Source organism: Pteropus alecto, unplaced genomic scaffold (assembly GCF_000325575.1).
Source record: "Pteropus alecto unplaced genomic scaffold, ASM32557v1 scaffold413, whole genome shotgun sequence".
NCBI classification, from domain to species: Eukaryota; Metazoa; Chordata; class Mammalia; order Chiroptera; family Pteropodidae; genus Pteropus; species Pteropus alecto.
In genome coordinates this window covers 3175038-3194783 of record NW_006434120.1, presented here as the reverse complement: position 1 = coordinate 3194783, position 19746 = coordinate 3175038, and the positions used below count along the sequence as shown (strand labels likewise).

The window sequence follows — 19746 nt, the reverse complement described above, 5'->3', positions numbered from 1 at the left end:
AATAAGGAATCTCAGTTATCTAAACCTATTTTTGGCCACCTTCCGGAATTTCTTGTTATATCTCCTTTGAAATGCCACAGTTGCACTCTTGGAAAACTTGTCTTCCTGGTTTTCACATTTCTGTTTATTATTACAGCTCTTCAGCCAGACTGCCAGGTCTTTGTGCTGTACTGTTTCTCGAAACTGGAGACCAGCACATTTCCCACAATTCAATTACTTGCTCTTCCATTTGAGAAATTAAAGCCATGTCAATTTTACAAAGTTTTAACTGACTGAATTATTTGGACTTTAAATTCTCTATTTCATTCCCTCAATCTAATACTGGGAAAGATCTTTGCTTTATTAATAGAAGTAAATGTAAGTTTCAAGAATATTAACACATTTTAGTCAACAACCCTCACAACCATACAAATGTAAGGATTTTCTTACAGGCCAAGCTTGAGATATGACACTCTAAGAGAAAAAGGGAGAGTTTTAATTCATTTTAGAAATGTTTAAGATTACATACCTAATCAAATTTATTTACATAAACATGTGTTTATGTATTTCTTTTTAAAAGGGTCCTATTGTCCTTATTAATGAGTTTCATTTAGATTGTTTACCCTTATCAGCTTTATGTGGATACTCACAAATATACCTGTTCAGCCTTTTACACAGAATTCCAGTTCTGTATATAAAGTGAACTTTAATCAAAGCATTTCAAATGGAATGCCTACATAGCATCTTAAATTAAGTATTACAAATCATGATGTTCTATAATTTTTTCTTTTGAAATAAATTTATTCTTTTATCTCCATTCTCATTGTCACTATTCTGTTCAGCATTTCTTCACTCCTAGATTACTACAGTAGTCACATGCCCAGTTTGCTTGCCACTAGACTTTATTTCTAGATCCTATATATAGTTCTGCCACATTTAATTTCCAAAAATTCTATTACTTTCTCAACTTCCACTATTTTGTTTCAAGAGGCTATGCCGCCTCCATATTTCTTGCTATATCAAGACTAAAGTCCTCTAATTGGTTTTCCAGGCAAAGGTCCAATAACTTAAAGATTTTTTTTTTTTTACTGAGTCATCAGAGACAATTTTCTAATCCCCCTCTAATTTCCCAAAGTTACTTACAGTTTTGTGTTGAGGGGATCATCTCATGTGGCATTTATTGCCCTTACGTAGATTGGGCTGTTGTCAGGTGCTCTGCGCCGTACAATGTCTGCTTGCAGCTTCTGGTCTCAGTCCTTTCTCCATGTGGTCTAGGTACCCATGATATAGTCAGTTCTCATCTTTTTTAGGGGTGGGGTGGCGGGTACTGGTGGTGTCAAAATACATGCCTAGAAAACAGGTCATAAAGCAAATCAATATAGAGAAGAAACTGCTTCACCTTAGGAACCACTATTTAATTGCTGGTTGAATTTCTGACTTTTGACTAAATGTTAAGTGTAGCAAACATGTCAACTACCCTCAAAGCTAAAGCAAACACAATGGCAGCAAGACTAAAAAATATATAGTTTATATATAGATTCTGGAAAACAGACATGTCCTATAGGTTTTATATAAAAGCTCTTAGGGTACATAAAAATAAATCCCTATTACATTGAGTTAAATGTCATGGCAGAAAACAAATGTTGCATAATTGATACACAATTTTGCCTTCTTCGATTTCTTAAAGCTTTTTGGTGTGACTGAGTCTCTTATAAAATTGTCCAAGAAAGTTTATAAGGAAACCTATTCCACTCAGTAAAGTAGCTCTAATAAGCAGAGGGATTGAGAAGCATATCATTTTCTTTAGAGTCACTTTAAAGAACTACAGCAGATACACAATACGTTTTTGTGATTATGGTAATAATGTTTCTTGAATAGTATTTTTTAATCCAAGGACTTTTCATTCTACTACTATCTTCTATCTCCTCAAATACACAAATAAAGCCAACAAAAAACAAACTATACTTTGTTGGAAAGCTTTAGATGATCACTTAGATCATCTAAACAGCCCTCAAAAAGGGATATTAAAATTTCATAGGCCTTCCAACTATTCATTCCCTCACCTATAGTTTCAACTTTTAAAAAAATTTTAAAGGACACTGCAAGGTAGCTAAAACTTGAGGCATGAATGTAAATACGTAGCAGAGAATAAGAGGAACCCTGATAAGTAGTAAAAGGTGGAAATTCTTAAATTACCAGGAAAGAGCCTAGACATTACATTTAGCTGGTATTTAGCCTTTCCAGACTATATTAATTTATCATAAAGGCTTACTGCTGATTTTCAGCAATCAACTCTCATTTATCAAGTACCTGTTATGTTAGGCTTGCAGAGTACACAATAAAAAATGATAGCCCCTGCCCATAAGCAGGATGTATTAATTGTTCTATGTTAGGTGTAGAAATACAAAGGAGAAATGGGATTTCTGGCTGAAGAGAAAAATGAACTAGGGCAATTTCACGCAGGGGTTAGACAGCTTAAGATTTAAACAGTTGAAGATGAGAGAAAAGGTCATTCTAGGAGTAAATAATTTGAGCTAAGGCTTGGATGCAAATTAGAGGTTTGGAAAAGAGTATTTCTATTTGGCTTAATAGTACTTTGGTATTAACTGGCAATCATTCCCATAGAAGTAAGGTCAATCTTACTAGGGTAAAAAAATATCCTGACACTAGAAATATGCTACGCAACTTTCCTCTCAAGAGTTTTCACTTGATTTGCTGAGTTAAAAGCCATAGATCCCCTAATGTTTAGGGTAAACTTATCTAATTTAGGCCTAGATTTCCTTCCAATATTTCTTACAAGTTGTATTTTTTTTCTTCAGATCATCACACCTTGGCTCTTGAAGGGCTTGGCAATCTGAATACTCGTTTTCTTCTATTAGGGCACCCTATGTAAAGGAAAACAATTTCAAACATGGTTACAATTCCTCAATACAATGCTTTCAATCTACTATATCTACTTTACTCCTTCCTACCTGATCATGCCTTAGTCCATGTATTCTGCATTTGAAAGTCTTAATTCCTTCATTTCACTGAATTCATTCATTCTTTAAGCCCAGCTCATCTTCCACCTCTTCTAAGAAGTCTTCTCTGATGAGTCTAAGTCCACATTTCCTTTATGTTTCTACTGCACTTCAAGTCAGCAAGACAGACTTTACATTCCACTAGTCTCTAGCTGTTTCTTGCGTGTTGGTATAACGTTCCCAGCTAGGCTGAAAGTTCGTTGTTAACAGAGACCTCTTTTTTAGATTATAGTGAATTATGAGGCATAGAATAGGCCCTTAATAAAAAATTATCTCACTTAAAAACGCAAATGGAAAAATCTTAAGGCATTTTAAAGTAGTATTTTAATAACTATTTTAGATGAAAGTTATATTCTCTTATTTACAGAATTTGAAACCTCAAATTATCACCTCAGATTTTCACTATTCAAAATTAGATTTACATGAGTAACTGTCCAACTATACCACATGTATATAACATGACCATGATCAAAACCAGGAGCAATTCTTGATAACACAGTCCCTTCTGATCCAATTTCTGGCAGTAGTAGAGATTACAAATACATGGCCTTGCTTACAACCAACAGATTATAACTACAAGGTTTGTAATTCGAATCCTTTAGAGTGTATGTCTTTCAAGTATGTTGTTAAATCATAAATATAATTTTGTTGAGTTTCAATTAAACTGAAATTTTGCTTAAAGGAAACTGAAATTCTTCAAATTGAATCCGTAATTAACCTTAGTCTCTTGAACTCCACTTTAAGAAGAAATAAGTCAATTTTAGAAAAACTAATCAAACACACTTTGGGTTATATGGCTTAAAACACATTGAACACAATTCTTAAAACTTCTATAGCTATTATTATATAACTTTATCATATGACACTTTTATGACTCAATAAGATCCTCACTCATAAAGTTTAATATTCAGCATACTCTAAGAAAACATATTGAAATGTTTTAGAAGTCTAAACTTCAGCTAATTAAATCATTTAGTGCTCCATATTGTCCCATTAATTCAATTAAATGCTTTATCTGATAAACCTTTAAAAATTTTTTATTATTAGTCATTTACAGTGAGTGCCTCTCTTTATCTGTTTGTGGGGTTTTTTGCTGATTGTGTCTCATACAGTCAAGGTGTTAATCTACAAGATTTAACCTTTCCCTTTGCTTTTATGAGTATTATGTCAGTGTACAGAATTATTTGCAAACTGAATATACTGAAGGCCAACTCTATTGCAGGCTTATTAAAATTTGGGATAAGACAACCAAGTTCAACCTCTTACTTACAATTTAAAACTGAGGCTTGAAGAGAAAACAACTTCGTTAAGGTCACACAAATGACCAATAGCAGAGCCAACTTTTAAGTATTTGAATATGACCACACTTAACTTTTCTGGGATAGGAACAGTTTAAGCTTCTATTTACACTGTCTTCTAGCAAAGTAATCAAGCTACCTAAACACTTATTTAGCATAATATTCACAAATATTAATTTTATTTTACTGAATTATAACCTTTTGTTCTACTTCATTTCATGGTCTTCTAACTAGTGGGAAAGCTTCTGGATTTAGCTTCTCTTACATGCTCAATGTTATCTTAATAAAATGTATATTGTTGACACTGAAGAGACTAGTATCTGAGGGAAGTGTATCTGAACAAAGTGACTTGTTAGATGAATGAATAGCCATACACACATTACTGCATGAGAATGAAGTGATGGAAGTTTCATTGTCTGAGACTTAAAAATGAGGACAAAAGAAGACAATAATTTATAGATTCTCAATGTATGTAATCGTCAAATGAATCTAATGAACATTTTTACTTCTAATTCATATTACTTACTTGGTTCTTTACATTCTCAATTCTTGTATGAATTCTTGAATGAATCCTAATTCTAAGCATTTCTTTAGATGTGCCTTTATTAAAGCAGTTTCTTCTCCACAGGAGCAAAAAACCAAAAGCATAGTCTATATTTAACCTAAAAAAATCATTTTACTGTTCTTATGAGGACTTTCATCTTTTCAACTATAAGAAATTAAATATAAAATACTGAATGTTAAAAGTAAACACTTTGAAGACATAAAGAAGGTTCTAAAATGATAAGATTCCTTCTAATAACAGAATTCTAAAAATTCCGACTTACCTTTTAAAACCACCACATCAAGTAAACTGGATATTCATTCATTCATTCATTCAATATTAAATGTTTATTAGATATCTGCTAGGGGTCACATATATTTTAGTTTAATTTTAATGTCTTTATATCCGTAAGGAAATTGTTACTTAACATCAGATACCACAAATTATAAAATTATACATGGTACACTTTTTAAAATTATAAAAATTAAAACAGCATGCTCTCATATAAAAAGATTATCATACTAAGATAGGAAATGAAACAAGATGAAGAGTAAACTTAGCCAAAACTATTTCCAACATCTTTAGACCCCTCTCTCTAACAATTACGAGGGTCTGGATGGAAGATGAGGTTATGATTTCATCATTCTCATGCTTCCTTTCACAGGTCTCTAAATAAATTCTATGGAGCACTTGTCTACCTAAAGGTAACTGTTGGCACTGTGCCATGTGTTGAATTTTAGAATTCTGATGTCAAAATCCTATTCTAATGCAATCTTAGTTTTTTTTCCTTATCTAAAAATGTGAGTAATGAGTATTATTTGGCAGTGAATAGTTAATTTTATGAAAACTTTTAAAAACGAAAATAATTTTATAGCAGACATAACAGGTAAACTATCAAGGAATACATATGTTGACTATAAAACACCCCTGCATTTTACTGACAGGCAGGTCACATGCCTTATTTGGGAAGAATTAATTTTGAAGAGCAACAGAAGCCAACACATGAAGCTGATCCAAGAGGCTACACACAGCAAGGATATTAAAGCTAGAGATTCAGTTCATTTGGGAATACCCTTGGGTCTTCCAAACAAATGTAGAGCCAAGAAGCCAGATATTTCCTCATACAGGGCAAACCATCTGAATGCTATGGATTTAGGGAGGTAGGATTCAGAGGCCGAGTACTGTGGGTTCAGGCAGACAGGTAGAGCTCAGAGTCGGGGGGATCAGCAAGAAAACACAAATGCAGTGCTAGGGGTCACACCCTATGATCTCAGTGAGAAAGATGCAAAACTATTTTTTGATGAAGAAGAAACAGAGAGGTAATTAATAAAACTTTTTTGATGAAGAAGAAACAGAGGTAATTAAGAAACAGAGAGGTAATGGTTGGATTCTTACATACAAGTTAATATGAATTCATTGGTAAGGTTGGCTTGGATTTTAAAGCTGTCCTAAGTAATCAACTGCAAGGTCAATCAGATCAGGGGTCCCCAACCCCCAGGCCACAGACCGGCCTATGGCCTATTAGGAAACGGGCTGCACAGCAGGAAGTGCGCAGCGGATGAGCGAGTGACGTATCATCTGTTTTTGCAGCCACCCCCGCAGCGCTAGCATCACCACCTCAGCTCCACCTCAGATCATCAGGCATTAGATTCTCATAGGAACACTGGTCCCTGGTGCCAAAGAGTTGAATCAGATAAATGAAACCGAAAAAAGCCATTAATTTTAACACTCTTAAAAGTCCTTACTTTTAAAAACCCTGAACTGAATTATGAGATAGTAGTAAATCTAATTCTTGACCTCCATAGTGCTTTTTTTGTAACTTCTCAGAATCCATTTCAGTCTGCTAGACAATTTTTCTTAAGATTTACATCAGACTTATTGTAAAATTTGTTTTTGTTACCCGATAAAATAAAATCTGTGAAATTTATTCCTTAACCAGTACATTCTTTATTCCTTACACCATCTCTGTGAGGAGCCCTTACAAAGACTCATTTCACATATAAAACTTTATATTATCTGGCAAGTATTATTTCATTTCTCATTACTTCTGATCCTTCAGTGTAACTGTGACATAGATGGTCTATAAACAGATTTGACTTCTTTGAGCCTGGGAGGATTCCATCGAAAAGATCCAATTTCTGGCTATCTGACCAATGAGTTGTTTTGAATAGCCAAATCAAAATTGGTATTAATGTATTCTGTAAGGAAGAGAACTAACATTACTGAGTGCTATGTGATATCAACTACATTAGTCATGAAATGAGCTAAGATACAGTGTCTTAGCTCAAGCCTATTAGGCTAACAGGCTAATAGTAGAAAATTAAGGAAGAAAATAATCACAATAAGATGTAACATAATTGGAGAGGATGCGGAGAAAAAGGAATTCTCATACACTGCTGGTGGGACTGCAAACTGGTACAGCCACTATGGAAAACAGTATGGAGGTTCCTTAACTAAGATTTAATCTACCATATGATCCAGCAATCCCTCTACTAGGTATTTACCCCAAAGACTTAAAACTCACATCCAAAAAGATATCTGCGCACCGATGTTCATAGTAGCATTATTCACAGTGGCTAGAACATGGAAGCAACCGAAGTGTCCTACAACAGACGATTGGCTAAAGAAGCTGTGGTACATATATACAATGGAATATTACTCAGCCATAAGAGATGAAATATTGTCATTTGCGGCAACATGGATGGACCTTGAGATAATCATGCTAAGCGAAATAAGCTAGCAGAAAAAGTTGAAAATCACATGATATCACTTATATGTGGGATATAAACCTAAAAGCAATAAACGAACAGGACAGAGACTCAGGGACATGGACAATGGACTAGCGGTTACTAGAAAGTAGGGGGGTGGGAGGAGGGGGTGGTAGACGGGGTAAAGAGGGTCAAATATGTGGTGACAGAAGGAAATCTAACTATGGGAGGTGAATACAGTGTAAATATATATATGCCTTAAAGTGTACAGTTGAAACTTATTGGATTTTGTCAACCAATGTCACCATAAAAAAAAATAAATTAAAAAAAAAGGAAAAAAAGATTTAACATAAGCAATAAAACTATTAGTACAGAAAAGGGGGTTATTTCCTCTGTGTGAGGAGGTGGAAGGATGTTCCCCTTCTGAGGTAATACCTGAGAATATTTCTGAAGGTGAAGAATTTGCTAAACTGCCTGGATTTACTCTAAGAATGAAGTTATTAAGTTCAATTCTTTAAATTGACACGAAATACTAAAAAAGTGGTATATCTCGTAGCTTGAGATAATCTCCAAAATAAGTTTACAATTTAGATGTATTGCAGTTTGCAGCCTTAGTTACAAAAGGTCTATTTTCTCTTAGATTTTGATGAGCTTTGTGAGAGTGTGCTTAAGTGAGATGACAATGATGTATGAAGCTTTAAAAACAATAAAACCAAGTGTGATCTATAGATTGTGTAGACTTACTCTACACTGTTAGGGGCAGTTTTCTCAGGGGGCGACTATCAGATTAAGAGCTGACCAAATTCATATATCTGCATGGATATCCACAGACCCCACATACATACAGAGGACATGGACATATAAACATCCATGTTGTTACTGAAACACACTTCTAAGAGCATGCCTCTTTGCAGTGGGACAGTAGTACCGTCATGGAATATTTGAGAAGGTAATTTGTGCTTGGTATAGTACTACCACCTACTAACCTATCTTTGACATTCTTTGGGATGTATCACTATCATTTTGAATATTTTATGGCTTAATATGTTAATTGTCTCCTTTATCTCGTTAGCTTTAGGACAGAGGTTATAGACAAACTTACTAAGCATGAGCTCTGCAAATTATGAGCTCAAATCCTGACTCCCTCGCTTACTTAGGTATGTGACATCAGGCATGCTATTCTTCCCTGCGACTGTTTCTTTATCTATGAGGATGATATATCTCCCTCATAAGGTGGTTATGAGAAATGGGTTATTAAATGTAAAACTTCTGGCAACGGATTAAACAATTAGTGTGTTTATTTGTCATTAACTGCAGCACCTAAAGTGATTTCTATGTACTTAAAAAAAAAAATCGACAACTTTATGCAGTAGATATTAAAATGTTTTGATTAATGAGTGATTTTCACTAAACCACTCAAACAAAAATTTACTGGCCTATTTCTCAGAGGGGTAAATAAACAACACGTGTCAGGACTGATGTTCATTATTGTATTTATAATTCTTTTGTATCAAGAATCTCACATAATTTGGAAGAGAGCCAGATTAGTCTGAAAAGTACTTGAACTGTAAAAACTAAGAAGCCTGCATTAAAAGATGTCAAAAATTATTTTCTGTCAAGCCATAACATTGTCTAATGAAGTCTCAACAATGACTTGGGCTCAAGATTGGTAAAGACATACAGAATGATTATTTCCTGCATATTTGATGCCCAGAATCAACTAGATCCACTGCCAATTTCAGAATGATTGATCTTCTTGGGAATGCTCCATTTAATAAACAGCTGAGCACCTACTACGTGTCTGATGAAAAAGCTCCAACTGAAACTGAATTCTCCTATATTTAGCTACAGAAGGAGAATTCAGAATGGTAATTCTATTCCCAAGCTATGACCCCGGAGTCTTATTAACATCTAAGCACTCTAGAATATAAACATCAAAGAATGCCCCATTGACACTATAACCCTAGTCTTCTTAAAACTGTTATTAAAAATTTCTTTAGAATTGATTCCTTCCTGTTAGTTTATCCAAATCCTTCAATTCTCCTTTGAAGTTTTGAGAAAAATGAAAACTTGATGATCCAGTTCTATATTGATTTGTCTAAGAGCCTTCAAAAAATAACCCTCCTTGAAAACAAATGCCAACTTTTAAAAGCTTTTATTATTCAAAAATTATGTTCCAACTCTAGTACTTAATGAAAATGTCAACATTTTCATTATTTCATAGTTGTCGGATGTGACATATGCTTCTGTAAATCTTGATCTTGAACTTCTTAGAGTACTTTCCTTAGATACTGTCAGCTGTTAAAAGTTATTTTCAGGAAAACTGTCCTAAAACAAAATATCCAGAGGTTTCCCTGTAATTTCCTTTAGTCAAGTGTATTTTGTTAGCACAAATGCCCTTATATTTTAAAGGCAAGGACTTATTCAAGCTGATGTATTTTCTTCATTTCAAATGTCTAAATCTCACTTTCCCCCTTTTTACTTTTAAGGTCCTTGGCTGGTAGAAAGCTCTTGCTTGTTTTAAGAGTTCATATTTGCATCCCTGAAACTCAATCTCCCTATTTTTCCCATCCAGTGCAATAGCGAATAAACAAGTCTCACCACTGTTGTCTTTATTCAATCAAGCTTTTCAATACCTTTCCAATCACTCTTTATGACACTTGAACACCTCATATTTTTTCAGTTCTCTGAAATGCTCTCGTTATTCCACACCCATACTCTACACGTGGCCTGACATGAGCCATACACACCAAGACTTCCAATGAACAACAGCCTGGGAGAACAAATGTTTATTAGCATATAGTAAGCAATAAACCTGAATAAATGAAGAATTTTCATGCTAGTTTTGAAATTTGTGCAATTTTTAAAACTCTAAATTATCTAATTTGGCCATCCATTTGGTATTGTTTAAAATAAGAGAAAAAAGAAGTTATTCACTATACCCTTTTTAGGAATTTATTTGAATATAGAAAGTATTGTAAAATCATCACAAATTTTTCCTAGAGTATAACTATGTAGAACTTTCTAGAAAAAAATTAACCATTTTTAAAGCTCCAAATTTCTTGAATTTTAGACGTAAACACATCAAAGAATTACTAATTCAAAAGTGGTACGATAACCATTATGGACTCGAGGCTTTACTTTTGGATATTTCTCCTATTTTGTCAAAGGATGCAATACTCACTAAAATGCTGATAAAAGTGCCATAATAGAATCTTGACTTGAAATCTGTATTATAGGCCTATTTTGATTACAAACACCCTTTCCTCCAGAGTCAGATTTTCAGAGTCTCAAACAATAGTTTTATTCTATTATCCAAGTTATTTTTGGATCCTAAACCTGCTATTCTAAATTAAACTATTGTAAGAGTTTTAAATTATAAAATATTAGCATGTGAGAAAAATAGGTTAAGACATATCAGTTTTGCTTACATTCTAAATGGGTCACTGTGACAGGTCATAAACTATGAATTCATATGTGTCATGTTTACATTTTGATAACCATACCATGTCTGAACTGAAATGTCCATAATTACTAGTAAATGTTTTTTGAATATCAAATGTGAATTTCACAATTTTAGAAGAGCTCAGCTTTTTGATAAATTTGATGTGACTACTGGGGTACAAAAGAACAAACTTTTAATATACTGATTTTAGATTTCTCTTTAAGCAAATCTCGAGCAGTACACACACTTCAGTAGTTATTCTTACTCTCCTGTTTAAAACCCTTCAATGACGTCCCTTGTCTCAGAATGCTTCCCACACTATGGAAAGGTACCCTTGGAAATGACATCCAAGTGTGGCAGAGGAAGCCACAAGGTAAACAAGATGCATCTTCTTGTATGCTGAAATTTACTAAAGTATCTTGAGGAAAAAAATTAAGCAGTCTTACAATAAAATGTTATGAAACAAATTATAAAATTAGTGGTATTTTTCAGGTATATTTTAGATAAATATAAAGAAAAAATTTGAGCCAGAGCATATCCCATCTCTTTTACAGACGGAGATGCTTTCTAATCCTTGGCATAGTTACAAATTGAATTAAGAAACAAATTTGCTAATCCAACTATGTAACTAGAAGGGAATAATAATGTAAAGCTAATAATAGTAGTTGCCATTGGGTGGTAAAACTCTGATTTTCAAATGGAATTTTTTGCCTTTTTCAAGGTTTCTATGTGTATATATTACTTTTATGCTAGGAAAAATAAAGACAAACTTTTTAAATAGAAAATCCTTTTTAGATCTGATTATAACTATATAATAATTCAGGTTTTTCTTTACATAGTTTATTATATAGTTTCAAAATTAAAAGATTTATCTATTTCTCCTTTTCTTATACTTACCTTTTGAGGTTTTGGGGGCTGGCAGACTGAGGAAATAACAGCAAAACCTCTCGACAAATTCAAAAGTTAATTCTTGAATTCCTTTTCAATACCTCTTTAAGAATAGACTGATGCCCTGAAGCTGATTTTAAAATGATCTAATTTTTGAAATGATGTAAATTTTGAAATGATCTGTTCAGTTCTTCCCATGAAGTCAGTCCTTCATTACTACTTCTAAAGTTCCTGAACCCAGTATGATTTCCTTTTATAGATCTCCAAAAAGGATAATTACAAATAATTATTACTTTTCTAGGATTTAACTCTCCTTTTCAAAAAAAACTTTCCCCATTCACATAAATCATACATGCTTATTTATTATTGTACATCCCCCTCATCCTAATGAGATTTGTCTCATACCATAGTAACAACAGTTTAGCAAATGTATTCTTCTAATTAGTCTATCTGGTAACCTTTTTCACTTAATCATGTTCTAGTTCATTAAATATAATAACATTATTTTAAATAGCTGAACCGTATTCCATTCATCATGTTATTTAATCAGCCTTTTATTGTTTGACAATTAAAAAACTCTTTCAATTTTTTATTGTAAACAATAAACACATGGATTACTTAAGAGTACATTTAATAACTGCTTTTACAATATTAAAAAACTGAAATAATTCATTTTTTTAATGTGCTAAAATCTTAGAAATATATTATGGCTGGTCTACACTCTATGTGAGATATATAGCTTTTTATATGACAGGAAAAAATTAAACTGTATCACTTGTTAGCATAAAATTAATACTTGAACTTTAGGACCTGATATTTAGGCTGGTGTTTTTAAGTTCTGGATATCTTAGTCTACTTCTTTGCTTTGTTTCTTAAATTTTTATTTTTTATTCATATTGCTAATACATTTAAAAGGTTAGGATATATGAATAAATGAGGTGCAATTAATGATAAAAGTGTTATGTTCCTCAGTGTATTAAATTAGATTAAAAGGTTAAGAGCTACAGATGTAAACTGTTCATACTGTGGGGAGGAACAATGCCAGACTTAAAGTGAGGAAACACTTAGCACACGAGAGGTTTAGCCTGAATTTTAAAAAAATGTTCAGAAATTAGCTGTAGGAGAATTGTGACGGTAAAATGCCATAAAGACACAGAAATTAAAAAAAAAAAAAAAAAAAAAGGGGTAATCAGACCGGGCCCCCTAAAAAAAAAGGATGTATCAGGACTGGTCCACTTGAAGAAAAATGTAAAAAGTTAAGAAAAGGTTGGGGCAAGATCATGAGGCACATAAGGAGTTTGAATTTTATCCAATAAAAAGCAGTGTTTTAGGAAGATTAGTGGGATATACTGTAGCAAATGAAACAATTACAGACAAAGAATTCAGGAAAAATGCTGCAGAAGAGAAATAAGCGAGAAATAATAAAGTACTTAACTATGGCAGCAATTCCAAGAATGGAGGCGTCAAAGATACTGTGGTTCGTTTGGGTAAATGATAAACATGAACAAGTTTGGAGTGTCTCTTGGAGCCACTAGCTTTGACTAAACTGCTCAAGTGGAAAACAATTTCAGAGCCATTGAAGCACAATTTGTGAAAACCTGATCATCACACATATACCTATTAACCAATCATTTAAACATTGTTTATATTCTAAATGGTCTCAAATTGAGCTTCTAACCTTGAGTTTGATTCATGAAAATATTCTGTTCTACATACAAAGGTCAGGTAGGCTGAAGCACATGCAACTGTCAAGATTCTCTTAAAGTAATGAAAAATTAAATCTGTAGATTTAGCTAAAAGCTTAGACAGCTATAAGATGTGGCCTCTGTAAACTCTTTGATCCTATGAGCAATGATTCTCCCCTTTAGTATAATTGATCATAGCCACCTAGACCTCTTTGTTATTCCTTAACCATACCAAAACTGCTTCAGTCTCAAGGTCTTTGTAGTGCTGTATATTGTCTGTCTGAAAAGATCCTCTCTGATACCTAATGGCTTGCACCATTATTGTTTTTTACGTCTTTATTCAAATATCTCCTCTGAGGATTTTCTGATCCTATTTAAAAACACACCTCTTGTGCCTTCCTAAACTTTTATACTATCTCTTCCACATCCCTTGCTTTATCTTTTTCTATAGAACTTTTCATCTTCTGACATGCCACATACAGTACCTATCAGTTTTTTGTCTATCCTGTTACCTACACCTCACTCCTAAGTTTGTAAGCTCCGGGAGGGTTGGAATTTATGTTTTGTTCAGTGCTGATCCTCGGTACTTACACAGTAGAATAAATTTGTACCTTTATTTCTGTATGTTTCAAATATATTTTTAATGCTCCTTTTTAAACATTAGCATTTTCACACTGCCAGAAAATACAGTCATGAAAATATAAACAAATAAAAACAAAAATCTGTAGATGTTAGAATTTACAAATTCTCTTAAAAAATTATGTACTTAAACCGTCTTAATGTTTACTACTATACAACAAATACTCTATTTCATTGCTTTGGGCTAAAATGGTATTTTTAACTGGTCAAATGGAAACTTAATTAAAAAGTTACCCTATAGTCTACAGCCATGCCACCCAGAACGCACCCAATCTCAGAAGCTAAGCAGGGTTGAGCCTGGTTAGTACTTGCATGGGAGACCACCTAGAAATACCAGGTGCTGTAGGTGTTTAAAAAAAAAAAAAGTTACCCTATAGTTTACTATCATATGCATTAAATCCAGAGGAAAAAAGTTTTAGTGGTACTATAAAAACTTATATCCTTGAATGTTACTTCTATAAATATAAGCATTCCCCCAAATTATAAAATAATGAGACACAGAAGTAAACAAACTTTGGGGTGATTTAAAAATTTCTACCACTTCCTAAAGATATTTGTTAATAGAATAATCCATACTAAGTGGTTAAATTATAAAACAAAGATATACATAATACCTTAACAGCAAATTAATTAAAGGAACATTTAGTATAAAAGTGGCTTAAAAATTTTTTCTCAGCAGTTTCTCAAACAAAATCTAACTCTACAGTATAAGATAAATATAATAACAAGATTTTCCAGAGAGTTTACATTTTTTCACAACACAAAAGTCTAATCACAAGAAAATAATAAATATCAGGTTATTCAGAGTCCCATAGAATTGAGGACCTGTGCTCATTAATAAGTTAATCTACGTGTATTACTCATGAAGATTTTGCATGAATTCCATGTATTAATAATCACCAAACCCAAACAGAAATTATAAATGTTGAATTTCAGTATAATAAAGAAAAAAACCCCCGACAACTAATTTGTCACCTAGTACAATAATTTTAACATAAAAGGTTTAAATCTATTTATTTTGCCAATATTTCCTTCATTGCATGTAATTAAAAAAAAAAAAGACAGAAATCTATGGGATATATTTTATAAATAAAGAACATAAACTCTTAAATTTCTAATAGAGGAGTTAATTCTGTATTAAAAAGGCTCACGTAATATTAGTAATAAAACAGAAACTAAAATTTCTCTTGATAAGAGGTAAGAAAATAAGTTTTTCTAGCTGAAAATGTACTGATGATGGTCTCTTTTTCTTCTCCTAAATATGCAAGTAATATGTCTAAATACTTACTGGAGCCAAATCTATCTCAAAAGTCTAGGATCTTAATTTTTGTTAATAGTGAGATACAACACTTAAATTTTTTTTCCCATGAATAAGGGATAGAAATATCCACCTGTAAAAGAAAAAAAAATTGATTTAGAATGTCAACTTCTAAATAAATAAATACGTTAGAGATCTTGGTTTCTGAAAGTATAATCTGAATCCAATTATGGCTAACCTGAGCATGTATTAATGATAGTGGCCTAAAACACTTATAATTCTATAACAACCAAAAGAATATATTAATTGAAGAATATGTTTACTATTAAGTATGAAATATAGTCTATTGCCAAATTTTCAAATCTACTATCACATATGAATATGTGTAATCTTAAGAAGTTTGCATTTGAATATAGGATGCAAATTGAATTGGTGAACTAATAAAATATTCCTCTATCTCCTGGATACTTGCTTGCAGTCCTGAGTTAGCTACAAACTCAATCCATACTCCAAACAGCAGATTTAAGATGCTCAATACTGGAATTATTTGGCATCAACTTAAAAAGAAACCTGAATCAAACAGCAGGATTTTTTCCCAAAGATGGAAAACACGATAACAATATACACCCATATATAACTACTTCCTTGCAAAATAAACAGCTAAATTAAGATTGTTTTATTTTACTATTTGTTGTTTATGGTTTCCAAAATTACACAAAGATAGAAATATATTAACTCTTACAATGTACCTAGAGCACCAAAATATAAAGATTCACTTAGTAAATGTAAAATTCAAGTTCTCTCTGTCATTTAGAAGGCAGATTAGACCAAACATAATTTTCTAAAACTGACTTCAAATAAATTTAGGAAAACAAGAACAAAACCGAAAGTCGAACTCCCGGGTTGTTCTGGAAAATATTGGACAAATTATGTAATTCATTCAAATAACTACTTCTAAGCATCTATATGCTAGATCCCAGAATATTTTTAGTGGAACCAAAAATTATCATGTATTTATTACAGTCTTTCATAAAACAGTTGATATGAAATAAAGGAAACAGGTTAAGAGCTTAATGAACGATTTTTAAAAGCACCAGGCAATGTTATTTCCATTTAAGAGTTGGCATTTGATTCTAGCAATATGGTGTATTGCTTCTTTATTTTTTTGGGGAAAAAAAAATGTGCTAGTAAAAAAGTGAGATTGTTCTTAAAAATGAGAGCTCTGTCTTATATTTTCTTTACCTTCAGTTTGGAATGCAAACAGATGATCTTTGAATACAATTCCTTAAATTACATTGGGTATACTCTTAGGGTTTCTAAAATAGACAACTATAATGATTCATTAAAAACTGCTTTTCTTTTGTAGATTTTTTGCTTGGTTACAATAGAAAAGGGTAAGATATTCCTTGCAAGAAATAAGACTAGAAGTATGGAACTACAAAGTCGTCCTATCCTGAACATCAATTTTTAGTTCGATTTAATAAATTTAAATCAAACACCAAATAAATTTTTTTAAATAAAACACCAAATAAAAAATAGAAGGTAAATATTTTTCTTCACATTTTAATTAAATTAAAAATTTTGACTGCTGCATCTATAAAATTAATAATTACAAAAATTTTTGGCCTTACTCTGAAGTTAAATATTAGAATATAAAAAAGCAAACAAGGCCTTCATATTTTCAACTTGTCAAACAAAAATCTTCAGCTAAAGATTTAAAATATTTTAATAAAAACAAGAAAAAATGATATGAGAGTATAGTTAGAAGGCATAGGATTAAGGTCCTAATCTGTTGTGTGTAGCAAATTACTTAATTTGAGTTTGTTTTCTGAGCTACCCTAGGAATAGGTTAGTCATCTGTTAAGATCCTACCTTTAAAATTATGATTAAGTGTACTCTGAGACCCAGGATTTCAGAAATTTAATTCCCAATTTTTGATACTTTGCTCCTTCCCTTATAAGGAAATAATTATAAGTGTTACTAGTCTTCTAAATTCTATTAAAAATGTACATTTTATAACATACATTTATCTGTGAAATAAGCAAATTAATTTCATTTTACTAGTGAAATGGAAAACAAGTCATTTCTGTTTAACCATAAATAAAAATCTAAATATTTACCTTGAGTATAAGTGTGCATTATAATAAATTTATTTGATGTTGTATAAACTCTTTCAATAAACTCTTGATAGCATTTAACACAATTAAATAGCAATTATATTATTCAATATACACAATACATCTGAAAAGTTAGGACTTTTTTATTGAATCATACCAAACATAATAAGATCAATAATACTGACAATACATTACCTATAAAACTGAAAGTACATTAATAATATTAACATGTATTAAAATATGACTGTAGAATATGGTCAACCTTACTTCAGCAGCACAGTTAATACTGGAGATAATTTAAAAATCTTAACGCCAATATTTACGTGCTGCTAAGGCACTGCTGACATCACTATCACAAGAGCTACGAATGAAAAGAAATACATTTTCTTCAGAAGATCAGATCCTTGTATTTTTGAGGCAGCACAATATGGCCTGCACCTTTTCAAAACCCACAAACCATTATGTGCTGCTACTTTACTCCAAGGTTTTATTTTTTTAAACACACATTAGTACCTAAAAATAAAAAAATTTTTTTTTCTTTTGAAAGAATAAATCCATTAAAAAACTCATATGTTTAAAGATTATAACATTGACATGTATGCAGTTAGTTATTTCTTAGAAGCTTTTAGGTGGGATAATAAAATTCATTTCTATATCAAATATTTAAAGAAAGCCTACTACATGCCAAGCACAATGTCACAGGTAAGGAACACAAAGATATATAATATGAGGAAAAGCATTTTTCCTGTTTTAACTTAATAATAGTTACAATATTTAATCAAACTTTTGAATATAATATATGAAATTATTTTTCCTTTTTTATAAAAAGTAAATTAATAAAATTTGATCTTTACCTTGGCAAAAGCATAAATTACAAACGGCACTTCATTCCTTGAAACACATCTTTCAAAAGACATCTTCATTAAGTAGGGAGGACTTCATGTCAAGGGAAAAATAAGAAATGACACACAAGAGCTCAGTTTCAATAAACTCAAGCTAGCAAAATGAAAATATACTTTTAAAGAAAAAGACTAGAAGTCACATGAAATATTTTAATACTAAATAAAGTAAAAATATACAAAAGATTCCACAAGCAAACCAATTTTCTCTTAATTTATGTTTAAAAAACCTAAACATTATTTTATTCTCAACATTTATCTCCCTATTAGAATAGTTATTCTGTCAAAGTTGGATATCACTTTACATAAGTAATTCTGGAATATGAAGCCTTGGAACGATGAGTTAACTTTATATCCAGAGATAAGAAATAAAACAGGAATCCTGTGGTTCTTGATTTTCCTATCCCCTAACTGTCTCTACTCTTCACCAGGAAAGGAAGTATACTTCTAAAGTTTCCACTGATTTAAGAATGAAATTACTTCTCTAAAAGACACCAGAAAACTGCTACCACTCTATCTCAAGCCCTGACAACCTCTTCTGCTGTTTTCTCAACCATTAAAATGGCTATGCTAAAGGTACAACACTTCTATTACAGAATAAGGTGATTGCACTGAAATTTGTCCACCCCTTCTAATATCTAGTTGTTTATACAAAGTGCAACTGTCATATTCTACATTAATTTTTTGTGAATTTTCTCCATTATTGAAAAATCTATGTAACTAATCTCATCTGAGCAACCTGTTTCACATATTACTCTATTAAGTTTCTGAACAATTTTCAATCTGTAACCATAGTAAATGTTCGCAATGACGTAAGAAACACATAATACTTGTACTTATCAATTATATCAAGAAACTGTCCTTTAGGCTACCCTCCCTTCTCAAACCCACTTTCCAGACAAAAACCACACCCACTTTACAAAAGTGTAAAAATGACATTTTCAAATATACACAATTTATACATATATTTTTTATTTAACAAGTATTTTATTGAATACCTACTATGTGCCAGCCACTGTCCCAATTGTTACACTAATGTACCAGACAGAATTCCTTCCCAGAAAGAATTTAAAATAATTTAGATAAGATACAAAACCATGAAACAAATAATTTTTCAGGAATACATATTGTTCTTTGCCCCCACACAGGGGATGTGTACATTAAATGACTATTTCAAAATCAAATGAATGATTATTTCAAAATCAAGAAGAAATCAGTGGGTCATTTCAGTTCCAATCCTTCCTTTTTGCTAAGTCTATATAAACT

General features: G+C 31.9%; 1 long non-coding RNA gene across 5 annotated transcripts in view; it reads right to left on the bottom strand.

Moving 5' to 3' along the window:
- Window positions 1–19746, bottom strand: part of LOC102889645 — a 65320-nt gene that overhangs the window by 21418 nt on the left and 24156 nt on the right. For 2 of the 5 annotated variants that reach the window (XR_003045474.1, XR_003045472.1), the window contains exons 4-6: window positions 18436–18517; window positions 2777–2864; window positions 1123–1328 (exon numbers count right to left, since the gene is read on the bottom strand). This is a non-coding gene — a long non-coding RNA (uncharacterized LOC102889645). Of the gene's footprint in view, window positions 1–1122; window positions 1329–2776; window positions 2865–14189; window positions 15598–17053; window positions 17418–18435; window positions 18518–19746 lie in introns of those variants that run through there. The other 3 variants (XR_003045473.1, XR_439126.3, XR_001516623.2) reach the window with 3 other exon arrangements.